The sequence below is a fragment of the Lithobates pipiens genome, unplaced genomic scaffold (assembly GCF_037356315.1).
Source record: "Lithobates pipiens isolate NorthernLeopardFrog02 unplaced genomic scaffold, aLitPip1_a1.2 Scaffold_8, whole genome shotgun sequence".
In the NCBI taxonomy this organism is placed as follows: Eukaryota; Metazoa; Chordata; class Amphibia; order Anura; family Ranidae; genus Lithobates; species Lithobates pipiens.
Genome location: NW_027507903.1, coordinates 147,654,623 through 147,666,694, shown reverse-complemented (window position 1 = coordinate 147,666,694; position 12,072 = coordinate 147,654,623). Strand labels below are relative to the sequence as shown.

Below are 12,072 nucleotides of genomic sequence, written 5' to 3'. Positions count from 1 at the left end.
GGGACCGACATGGCGGGTGCCGGTGGCTGGAGGGGAAGGAGAAGAACAGACACACGTCCACTCTATTGCCCCTTCTTGTTGTGACCCGGAAAGCGACATCTGTGGTGTCACGTCTGCGTCAGCCTGTCCATGACCCCGGCTAGCATAGCTGGGAAGTAATGCACTGCAAAACATTCAGTGGGTCAGTGGAGACCCTGCATGTCTCATTAAAGAAAACCTGTCACCTAAAATCATCACATAGGGGACTATTTGTCCCCTATGTGATGGAAAAAGTTAAAGCAGAACTCTGGGATTTTTAAAAACACTAAACCCACACAAAGCATAAACAGTTATTCGATTTGTGCAATTTCTTATCGTTTAAGACATATGATGTAAATGTGAACTCTCCCACTTCAACATAAATCACACCCCTCATTCTACAGCCAGCAAGCCATACATAACACAGTATGATAGGTTACAGCCCTATAAATGCATATTAATATAAATATTAATTTAAAGCAGAGTTCCACCATTATTTTTTTTAAGTCAGCAGCTACAAATACTGCAGCTGCTGACATATGGACACTTACCTGTCTAGGGAGCACCCGCGATGTCGGCACCCGAAGCCGATTTGTCCCTCGGCTCTCGGATGCTGCTGCGGCCATCTTGGGTAAGGGAATCAGGAAGTGAAGCCTTGGAGCTTCACTTGCTTGTTCCCTACTGTGCATGTGCGACTCGCGCCGTGCATTCCCACTGGTCCCTGCTGTCTCCTGGGACCAGTGTGTCTCCCAGAAGAGAGCGGGGGGGGGGGGGCGGGAAGTGCCGTAGATACCCGCGCGTGGCGCGGGTATCTATGCCCAGAAGTGGGAGCAAGATAACTGTATTAGACAGGTATGTGCTCCCCCCTCCCCACTGAAAGCTGAAAGGTGCCAAATGTGACCCCGGAGGGGGGGGGGGGAATCAGAAAAGCGGAAGTTCCATTTTTGTGTGGAACTCCGCTTTAATGCATTTAATAAATAAATGTAAATAAAATGAATAAATGTAATGCATTTAATATAAATGCAAACAAGTGCAGCTTATCAGTGTGCACCAGTGTCGCCTTGTCAGGGACCACCATGTCAGGGATCACCAGTGCTGAATGTCAGGGACCACCATGTCGGGGACCACCAGTGCTGAATGTCAGGGACCACCATGCCAGGGTCCACCAGTGCCTAATCTCAGGGACCATCAGTGCAGCATGTCAGAAACCACCAGTGCTGCTTCTCAAGGACCACCATATTAGGGACCACCAGAGTCGCTTGTCAGGGACCACCACTCAGGGACCACCAGTGCGGCATGTCAGGGACCACCATGTCAGGGACCATCAGTTCCGCATGTCAGGGACCACCAGTGCTGCATGTCAGGAACCACCATGTCAGGGACCACCAGTCAGGGACCACCAGTGCCGCTTGTCAGTGACCACAAGTCAGGGATCTCCCACTGTGTCAGGTATTGTATATGAGAACATCGATTGCTGATGCCCCGCCACCCGCCCTGATTATGATTGACAGCTCACTGTTCCTATACAGGTGGGAGCTGAACATCAGCAATCGGTGTTCTCGTATACTATACCTGACACAGTGGGAGATCCCAGCTGTGTCATACAAGCCATTTCTGATAATAATCCCCGCTCTACACGGAGATAGCAAGCGGGTGGTTGTGGTGGGGGAGACGGAGTGGAGGGGCGGTGACTGTCAGGGAGCAGAGGAGGAAGAGGGAGGAGAAAGGAGAAGGACACCTCCTCCGTGGGCGGCACAGACGGGGGACCCCCTCCGCCCACAACATGTCTGCTTCCTCCCTGCTTGTTTTCAGAGGACTACAAGGGGGTGTGTCAGACCGCGGGCTGAGCTGAGGAGAGGGATAGAAGCCAGCGGTCTTACAAATAGGAAGTCAGCAGCCAATAACGGTTTTGCACCAAGTTCAACAGCCTATTACAGTAAGGTGACCAGATTTTTAAAATGTAATCCGGGGACATTTTTTTTTTTTTTTATTGACAAATTGTAAACTATTTTATAAGCATATTTTCCTAAATGATAAATGTAGTATATGTGGTATGTGATTATGGAATGATTGTATGATATATATATGTTATTTCTCACACTTCCTCCATGAGATAAAAAAAAGATACTTCTTAGAATATTTTGGGATATGACTACCAAATGTTAAGAAGGTAAGATAGAGAAAAAAACTTGGAGGGAGGGATGGAGCAGCAAAATTCAAATCCAATCCAGGCAGGGGCGGCTCCAGACAATTTTTTGGAGGGGTGCGCTACCTGTGGGCGTGGCCAGAAAGTTGCAGCAGTCAGAAAGTGGAGGTTTGTTCATGACGCACAACGGTGATCAGTATGTTCTGGCCTCTACACACCAATAAAATGCCCAAAAAATGCAGCACAACTCTACACTTCCTTTATACAATTCTACAAATGGACGTATAAGTCCAATGGTAAATCCTATAAAATAATATCCAGTGCAAAACAACCAATGTATTGCAATATAGTGGTGATGGTGTCACCCCCTCTGCAAAAGGTAAGGAATATTGCAGAGCTGCAATGTGCAAATTGTGGTGAAACCCCCTATATATAATCATAATTATAAAATGTAAAATATGTACATAAATTGTACATTTTATTATGATTATATATAGGGGGTTTCATAGGTTGCCATTGCACTTATAAGTCCATTTGTAGAAAAATGTAGATGACGCGTAGGGCAGCGCTACATTTTTTGCTTTTTATTGATTCGCGTTAGATGAGGGAACCAGCTAACAAGATTCTCTTATTGCTTTTGAGATTTTTTTTACTTGCAGTCGTTTTACTTGATTTGTTATGTCCTCTGTATACTGGTAACCACTGGTTCTGCATATTGGTGGTCAGTGGGCCCCCTGTATGCTGGTGGTCAGTGTGCCCCCATATGCTGGTGATACGTGCTGGGTGCAGGAGGATGCTACGTGCAGGAGGATGCTATGTGCAGGGTGCAGGGTTTAGGAGGATGCTACATGCAAGGCTCAGGAGGATGCCACATGCAGGGTTCAGGAGGATGCTACGTGCAGGCTTCAGGTGGATGCTACGTGCAGGCTTCAGGTGGATGCTACGTGCAGAGTGCAGGCTTCATGGTGATGCTTCATGCAGGGTGCAGGGCTCAGGAAGAGCTTACCTGCAGGGGGCAGGTCTCAGGAGGATGCTATGTACAGAGTGCAGGGCTCAGGAGGATGCTATGTAAAGAGTGCAGGGCTCAGGAAGATGCTACGTACAGAGTGCAAGGTTCAGGCATGCATTACATACAGAGTGCAAAATTAAGGAGTGCGTTGTACAGAGTGCAAGGTTCAGGAGTGCATTACGTATATAGTGCAGGTTCAGGAGTATACTACATACAGAGTGCAGGGCTCAGGAGGATGCTACATGCAGAGGTCAGGAGAATGCTACGTGCAGGGTTCAAGGGGATGCCACGTGCAGGGTTCAGAAGAATACTAAGTGCAGGGTTCAGGAGGATGCTACGTGCAGGGTTCAGGAAGATGCTACACACAGGGTGCAAGGTTCAGGCATGCATTACATACAGAGTGCAAAATGAAGGAGTGTGTTGTACAGAGTGCAGGGTTCAGAAGTGCATTATGTACATAGTGCAAGGTTCAGGAGGATGCTATGTACAGAGAGTAGGGTTCTGGCATGCATTACATACAGAGTGCAAGGTTCAGGAGTGTGTTGTACAGAGTGCAAGGTTCAGGAATTAGTTACTGTAAACTGCAAAGACACCAATTAATTAGAAATAGTGCACTTCTCTTCTAAAATCCTGATTGCCAGCATACAGGAGCCGAGGCAAGAATGCAGGTATCAGATGTATAATAAATGAGTGCAGCCTAGTAGGACATACAGCAGTGTGAAGAGAGAGCTCTGCTGCCTCTCTGCATAAAAACACTCTCATCCATCTCCTTATCGACTAGTTGCTGCATTGCACCCATGATCAGTAGATCATGCATGCAATGGGGGCTCCAGCTTTGAAGGGGTTGTAAAGGTTCTTTTTTTTTTTAACCAAACATGTCACACCTCCGTTGTGCAGTTGGTTATGCACAGAGTGGCCCCGATTATCCTCTTCTGGGGTCCCTCCGTGGCGCTCCTGGCTCCACCTCTTCACGAGTGTCCTGTCAGAGAAGCGCTCTCCTACGGGACACCCATGCGGGTATGCTCCTGTGTCCTGCTGCTGTGTCTGTTGACACAGACAGCAGAACTCGGCTCTGCCCCCCCGGCGCCTGCGTCATTGGATTTGATTGACAGCAGTGGGAGCCAATGGCTGCGCTGCTATCAATCTATCCAATCAGGATACGAGACACCAGCCGGAGCTGGTGTACTTGTTCCCGTTGCGGCAATTACGGGGCTCAAGTAAGTATAAGGGGTGCTCAGGGGGGCTGCTGCGGGAAAGAAGGTTTTTCACCTTAATGCATAGAATGCATTAAGGTGAAAAACGCTGAGGGTTTACAACCCCTCAAAGTCCATACCACTGATTGAAAGCTGGAATACATGTCAGTGGACTATGGGAGCGCTCATCAGCACCCCTGCGGCCCATTGATAACAAAAGTCCATATGCCATGGTGTAAGATGGTACTTAAGGGTTTATGCATTCACAGCAATCTGTAAATGAATGATGCAGCGATGTGAGTGGAGACACGTACAGCCATGCTCTTTTAAAAATGTGACAGTGGGTGCCCTTGTACACTGCTATGCAAACTGCTAACCTTATTTGCCCTGCTGATCTCCCATCCTCTGCCCTCTCACAATTTTTACTGCACCCCAACATCAGACAGGCTAGATCTGGCCCTGTGTCTTCCTCCTGCCACCCGCCTACTATGTGATGGCAGATTAGGCAAGCTTAAATGTCCATGTTGCGCCCGGTAGGAGAGAGGGTGCAATGTTAGGGAATGGAAGACTGGTATTTTAAACATACAAATATCCAACAAGTGGCTGAGGATGTGGATTAAAAAAAAATAAAAAATTCAGGAATTGAAGAAAAAAAAAAAAGTACATATGTAGGTGGATCACTCTGATACTGCATCTGTCCCCCGCTGGCTCCCCACTGAGAACTGAGTGGTCAAACACCGCTGATTAATCTGTTCACCCCTTCGCTCTGAGCTAAGAGCTGTGACTGTCATGCTGCGTACACATGACTAGACTTTCCGGCAGAACAGGTCTGACGGAATGATTCCGTCGGACAGTCAGATCGTGTGTGGGATAATCTGATCGTTTTTCTTTAAAAAAAGTCAGACGGACCTAGAAATAGAACATGTTTCAAATATGTCCGATGGACTAAATTCCTATCAGGAAAACCATTCGTCTGTATGCTGGTCCGACGGACCAAATACGACGCAAGGGCAGCCATTGGCTACTGGCTATTGAACCTCCTTTTCTAGTCCCGTCATAATTCATCACATTCAAAACGAACAAACTTTAGTCCGTTCGTGTGTGGGCAAGTCCGTTTGTTCGGAGGTGTTCGGAGGTCCATCGTAACTCTGTTGAAAGTCCGTCGGGAAGACCGTTGGAACTTTTCTGCTTGAAAGTCCATTCGTGTGTACGTGGCATCAGTCACTCTCTGCTCAGCCCCTCCAATGCTCACTGGAGCGCTGGGCTGTGGAGGGAGAGGGAGCTCAGGTTCTTGGTGGAACGCTGAGAGGCTGAGCCAGCTGCTGGTCAGGCATCTGGGTGGATCCTGACTTTAATCTTCCTAGAGTCTGTACCAGCTCTGTGATATCAGCCGACAGCTGTTGGCTGAATCTGGTTCATAGGAGTGCAGAACAAACTGCACTCCTGTGATCCATAGGAGAGGTACAGCCAAATGAGGTATGACCATAGTTCTTCTTTAGCCCTGGTTCACACGGGCTGCCGTGCCTTCATTTTCCTCAAAAAACTGTCTTTTTGACCATGTGATTTTCCTGTGGTTTCCTCAAACACAGGATGGGCTGAGATGTGCGGGGGTGCCATGCATGGCACCCCCGCACATATGGTTGCCACCTTTTCTTCACGACAAACCCAAACACTTTAGCAGCACAGGACACATTTTTTTCGTAGTATACACTAGGATTATAAAAGACCTGATACACCTTTGGGTGCCCCAAGGATAGTGGTAATGCAGCACAGTGCGGCAAACATTGGCTGTAGCCAAAGTGCTCTTGCTGGCATCATCTTGCCCCCCCCCCCAATGCCCCATTCATGTCAAACCTGCCCCAAGATAGCAGCCCTTAGCTCCCAGATGACAGATTTTTGTTTGACTATCTCATTTACTTGGGGAGCCACAGCCCAGTCTGAATAATGTGTCTGGCTTTCAAAGAGACTGAAACTCGGACACATTATTCCAAACCCAGCCTGTCCAGGATAATCCCAGACAGGTGGCAACCCAACCTGCACATCTCATAAGAGCAGCGCAATTTAGCTGCAGGTGGTTGCGGGTACAGATGGGATTCCTGCACCTGCAACCAGCCTGCACAGTGTGAGCCAAAGCTTAATAACTTCTGTGAGAGCTGCCATAAGTGCAGCCAGGATTTATTGTAAAGACTGTTCTGGTACACCATTAGTTAATAGAAAGCAGTTGCAGGTAGCTGAGTAGCCTATCCTTACAGGAGGAGGGGGATGCCAAGGTATGCAACATGTAGTCTGTGTGTGTGTGTGTGTGTGTGTGTGTGTTCCGGAGATTGTGAAGATTTGTTATGCCGGGGTGCAGTGATTGGTGGGTACAATTGGTCTCTGTATATGTGCTGCTCTGTAGGGGGAGGTCACACCCCCAGGATTTTCAATTTGCGCCCTAAGACCCCATACACACTATTAGATTTTCTGCAGATATTTGTCTTCAGATTTACCAAAACCATGTAGTGCAAGAGCCTACCTGATTGCATACCAATTGAAACTCTTATGCCGTGTACAGACGATCGGAATTTCCAACAACAAATGTTGGATGTGAGCTTGTTGTCGGAAATTCTGACCATGTGTATGCTCCATCGGACATTTGCTGTTGGAATTTCCGACAACAAATGTTTGAGAGCTGGTTCTCAAATTTTCCGACAACAAACTTTGTGAATTATACACTGTTGTGGGTACATATACACTAGTTACAACTGGTCCTACCACCTTCTTCCTTGCCCACCAATGCATAAACTCCGGCTGTCTGTTTATGCAGGGCTGTCTGACAGAGGGGGCGGAGCACCGCATATGGGCCCCGCCCATTCCCGAAATCAGAGCTTGGTTTTGACAGCTCTATTCACTCTCAGTGGCACTGCGGCTGTACGTTCCCAGCTTGCCCACCAATCTAAATCACGCTGGATGGATATTGACATTGCTGCATGTCTTGCTAGGGCTAGGTTGTCAGCAATAAGTATAGGTACCCCCCCTGAATCCGGGGACAGATCCAGGAACAGACATGATCCAGGGACAGTGTCCTCAATTTGGAGACGTCTGGCCACCGTATATCACAGAGGAACTACAGAGCTCAGAAGAAGATGGATGGCAAAGTTGGTGAAGGTAGGAGATCAGCAACAAGGAAAATTTGTCCGGAGTTCTGCTTTAAGTAAAAAAATAAAGTTAAACCCAAACACATACAATCCCCCCCCAATTTTTTTTAGCCCCCCCCCCCACTCCCACATATTACGCACATACATACGTAATACTGATAGGTGGCACTGGAGGGCACTGATAGGTGGCACTGATGGGCATTGATAGGTGGCACTGATCAGCAGCACTGATGATGAGGCACTGATTGAAAGCACTAGTGAGAACTGATATGGCCACTGGTAGGTGGCACTGGTGGTCATTGGTAGGTGACACTGATGAGGAGGCAGTGTGCGGGAACGATGTCCAGTTTACACAATCCAGTAATCTGCTTTTTTTTCTCCTCACACTGTCAGCGTGAGGGAAAACAAAGCCAATTACCGGATTTTGTTTACATCACATGATCAGCTGTCAGCTGATCACGTGGTAAGGGGCCGGGATCGTTGATCACAGAGTGTGCGGCCCGCTGGAGGGCACGCAAGCAGCTCATGCATGCGAGGGCGTCCGTGGATGCCCTCCTGAGAAATTAGGCCCATGCTGTAGCCGCCTTGAGGAGGTTAAGGTTTGACATGTTCGGTGTCTATTTACTCACTGCAACCTTGTCATTTAAATTTTATCAAATTTGGGCAGCTTTTTGTGTTTGTTTGCCCTAAAATTCACTTTAGCCTGTTTTTAACCTTTGCGTTAATAAAGTATGACATACAAAATTGCAACTACCACTATTTTATTCTCTAGAGTGACTTCCAGGCTGGGGAGACTACCAGGATCTATATTATCTAGCCTGTCACTCAGCCCGGCTGTTCATGGTAGATCATAGGAATCAAAAAACAGCAAAAAAAGAAAAAAAAATTCCAAGGACCGTTGGTCCCCACAAGGAGCCAGGTCCTTCTCCTAAACTAGGCAGAAAATACTGAGCTGCTGGGCGGTACTGTGCTGTTTTTTTTTTTTTTTTATGTGTTCTGCCTAGTCCTCTCCTAAAGGTGGCGATATAACCCTAAGGTCAAGACTAAGGTGCTGTGTCCATTAATGAACGAAAGAGAAATATATACTGTTAGCTGGTTTTGTATAATCTTCAGGCGTAAAAAGATTTTTTAAATGTGTGCAAAAACAATCAAAAACGGCTGTGGCAGCGAAAAGGTTCCATGCTCGTCCCCATGCAGGTGTGCCCAGGCCAGAATGGTGTAGAATAGGAGGACAGGTCACTGAGAAAGCCTCTATGAGTACGTGTGCTGACAATTATTTGAAATCATTTTTGTTTAACCACTTGAGACCCACGCTATAGCCGAATGACGGCTACAGCGCGGACCTCCTTTGCCGGGACTACGTCTATTGACGTTGTCCCGTGCACGAGCGGCCTGCGCGCCCCCTGAGGGACGGGCGCGGCGCGCTCTGTGATCGGCGAGTCTATGAGACTCGCCTGATCACTGATCCGAGCAAGGGGTCGATCTCGACCCCTTATCACATGATCAGCTGTCAGCCAATGACAGCTGATCATGTGATACAACGGAGCCGGCAATCGGCTATTATTCCTCCTCGCGCTGACAGCGCCAGGAGAAAAAAAAAGAGCTGATCACCGGCGGCCGTGATCGGGACATCAGTCCCGATCACGGCCAGCCCTGCCAGTGCCCACCTGCCCCCTCATTAAAAAATAAGTGCCCCCCGTCAGTGCCCACAGTGCCACCCAGCAGTGCCCACAATCTGCCTCAACAAAGGTGCTGCACCCCAGTGCCACATATCCGTGCCCATCAGTGTCATCTATCAGTGCCCAGCAGTGCCACCTATCAGTGCCCATCAGTCCCATCTATCAGTGGTACCTATCAGTGCCCCTTAGTGCCACCCATCCGTGCCATCTTATCTGTGCCCATCTTTGCCCATCAGTGCCACCTTATCTGTGCCCATCAGTACTGCCTTATCTGTGCCTATCAGTGCCACCTTATCTTATCTATCAGTGCCCACCAGTGCAGCCTATCAGTGCCCACCAATGCAGCCTATCAGTGCCCACCAGTGCCGCCTCATCAGCGCACTTCAATGAAGGAGAAAAATTACTTGTTTGCAAAATTTTATAACAAACTATTAAACATGATTTTTTTTTTTTTGCATCTTTTTTTGTTTGTTTAGCAAAAAATAAAACTCCCAGATGTAATTAAATACCACCAAAAGAAAGCTCTATTTGTGGGAAAAAAAATGATAAAAATTTCATTTGGGTACAGTGTTGTATGCCCGCGCAATTGTCATTCAAAGTGCATCAGCGCTGAAAGCTGAAAATTGGTCTGGGCAGGAGGGGGGTTTAAGTGCCCAGTAAGCAAGTGGTTAAAATGTCCCATGCAGTGGTCAGAGAGGAACTTGCCTTTCCCTCAAGACAGGAAAATCACTTGTGACAGGACACAGGTTTACAATAAAGTTCTTGCTGGGTCCAGCTATAGATCCTGCGTCGTTGTCTGCTCGCCCTGTCACTTGCTGATTTTGTAGGTATATATGATCAGAATATATAATTTTGCCAGAAAGAAAGATGGCCGCCCGGTTGTCCTTTTCCATATTTTCGTGCTCTTCCCCCTCAGACACGCGCACATAAGGCAGCCTTGCTGTAGCCGCGGGAGCGCGCTGGAGTTGGTCTTGGCAGTATGATGGGAAGTTAGAGCGCAGGTAAGAGGGAGAGCGAGGTGTGCGGGGTATGGGTGTTCTGGGGTGGGCGGCACGTATTAGTGGATGCTCAACATGTGACTCCTCCATGTCTAGATGTCAGTCTGCTGCTACGAGGAGGTCACTAGACGTGACAACATAGCGGGGGTTAGTGGCTAGTACTCCGGCTCTTCATATAGGGTGAAGTCATTGGGCACCTTACACACTGCACCCCACTTCTGTGTGCACGTTACATTGTACGTGTGTTACACCGTGTGTGTGTGTGTGTGTGTGTGTGTGTGTGTGTGTGTGTGTGTGTGTATGTATGTATGTATGTATGTATGTATGTATATATATATATATATATATATATATATATATATATATATATATATATATATATATAATTACACACATGCGGGGTGTAACACGCATGCAGGGTGTGGCGCATATATATATATATATATATATACGCATGCGCTACACCCTGCGTTTGTGTGTGTGTGCTTGTGTGCGTTACACCCCGCGTGCAGGTCATACCCCGCTTGCGCGTGCGTCATGCCCTGCTTGCGTGTGTGTTACACCGTGTGTGTGCGAGCAACACACCCAACATGCGTGTTAACCCTGCGTGCAGGTCATACCCCGCTCACGCGCTGTGTGTGTGTGTGTGTGTGTGCGCGTGCGCAGGTTACATTCTACACTGTGTGTGTGCGCGTACGTTACATTCTACGCTCGTGTGCGCTTACGCTGTTACATTCTGCGCGCGTTACATTCTACACTGGTGTGCGTACATTACATTCTACACACTGCATCTGCGTGTTACACCGTGCTTCGTCCTTGTGTGCATGCGTTACATTCTACACCCCACTTCTGTGTGTGCATGTTACACGGCACGTTACATACCTCTCCCCTCTTTTCTGTGGGTACCGTGCACCCAACTTTTATGGATGCTCGTCATGCTGGTGTGCAGTGTGTGAACAATTGTTTTAACCACTTCAACACGGGCCAATTCTATCTACTTTTTTTTTTTTTTTGGATAAAAAAATGACTTGGAACCCCCAAATACATATATATTTATATTATTTTTAAAGGGAGGCCCTGGAGAATAAAATGTTGGTGTTTATGTGTTTTATATCGCACGATATTTGCGCAGCAGGTTTTCAAACGCAAATATCAGGAGGGATAGTCCCAGATGGCTGAGGCAGTCGTGGACATCGCTGGATCGAGTGGGGGCTCAGGTAAATATTAGGGGGGGGGGGGGCTGCTCTGTGCAAAACCCTGGACCCAAACTTTCGATGTTTTGTTCCCCAAGCCACTCGATTATCGCTTTTTCCGTGTGGCAACGTGCTCCATCATGCTGCAAAAGGCATTGTTCATCACCAAACTGTGGGTCAGACGTCTTCATGAAACCTCCAGTTCTACCTTTCACACATACTTGTTCTCTGGTATGTATATGGGGAAGCTGCAGACTTGCACTATGCACATTATATGCACTCTGCCCCTATTTATTGCAGATGGAAAAAATCTCCTTGATAAGTTTTACAACCTCTTTATGGTGACTATATCTGGCATCGCAGTTGTAAAATGTGGGTCAACTAGATTTTGTTCTGAGCCAATCATCTAAAACCATAGCTCTTAATTCTAGGGAGACCGGGGCCCAGGAGAAGGTTCTTCCAAAATCTTCCACGCTCTAACATGGTTGTGATCGACTGGTCGATTGCAATTAATATGTAATTTTTAGACCTCATGCACACTGCAAGATGTGTGTTTTTTCTCTTTTTTTTTTTTTTTTTCTGCTGCTAAATACCCCTGCATGTTAGCCTATGCGTCCATGCTTTTGGCAGAATAAAAGGCTTGATGCACCTAATTGCCAGTGAAATGAATTGATCCCCAAGTGCCTGGCATGTCTAAAC

The 12,072-nt window shown here is 47.5% G+C and overlaps 1 protein-coding gene and 1 long non-coding RNA gene across 3 annotated transcripts in view; one reads left to right on the top strand and one right to left on the bottom strand.

Annotated features, from left to right (window-relative positions):
• The window catches only part of LOC143963348 (uncharacterized), a 154,274-nt gene that overhangs the window by 43,908 nt on the left and 98,294 nt on the right, over nucleotides 1-12,072 (bottom strand). The window lies entirely within an intron of this gene.
• MEST (mesoderm specific transcript) overlaps nucleotides 10,055-12,072 on the top strand; it is a 77,038-nt gene continuing 75,020 nt past the window's right edge. For both annotated transcript variants that reach the window (XM_077472040.1, XM_077472041.1), the window contains exon 1: nucleotides 10,055-10,183. The gene's annotated coding sequence lies outside the window, so the exon portion shown is untranslated. The remainder of the gene's footprint in view (nucleotides 10,184-12,072) is intronic.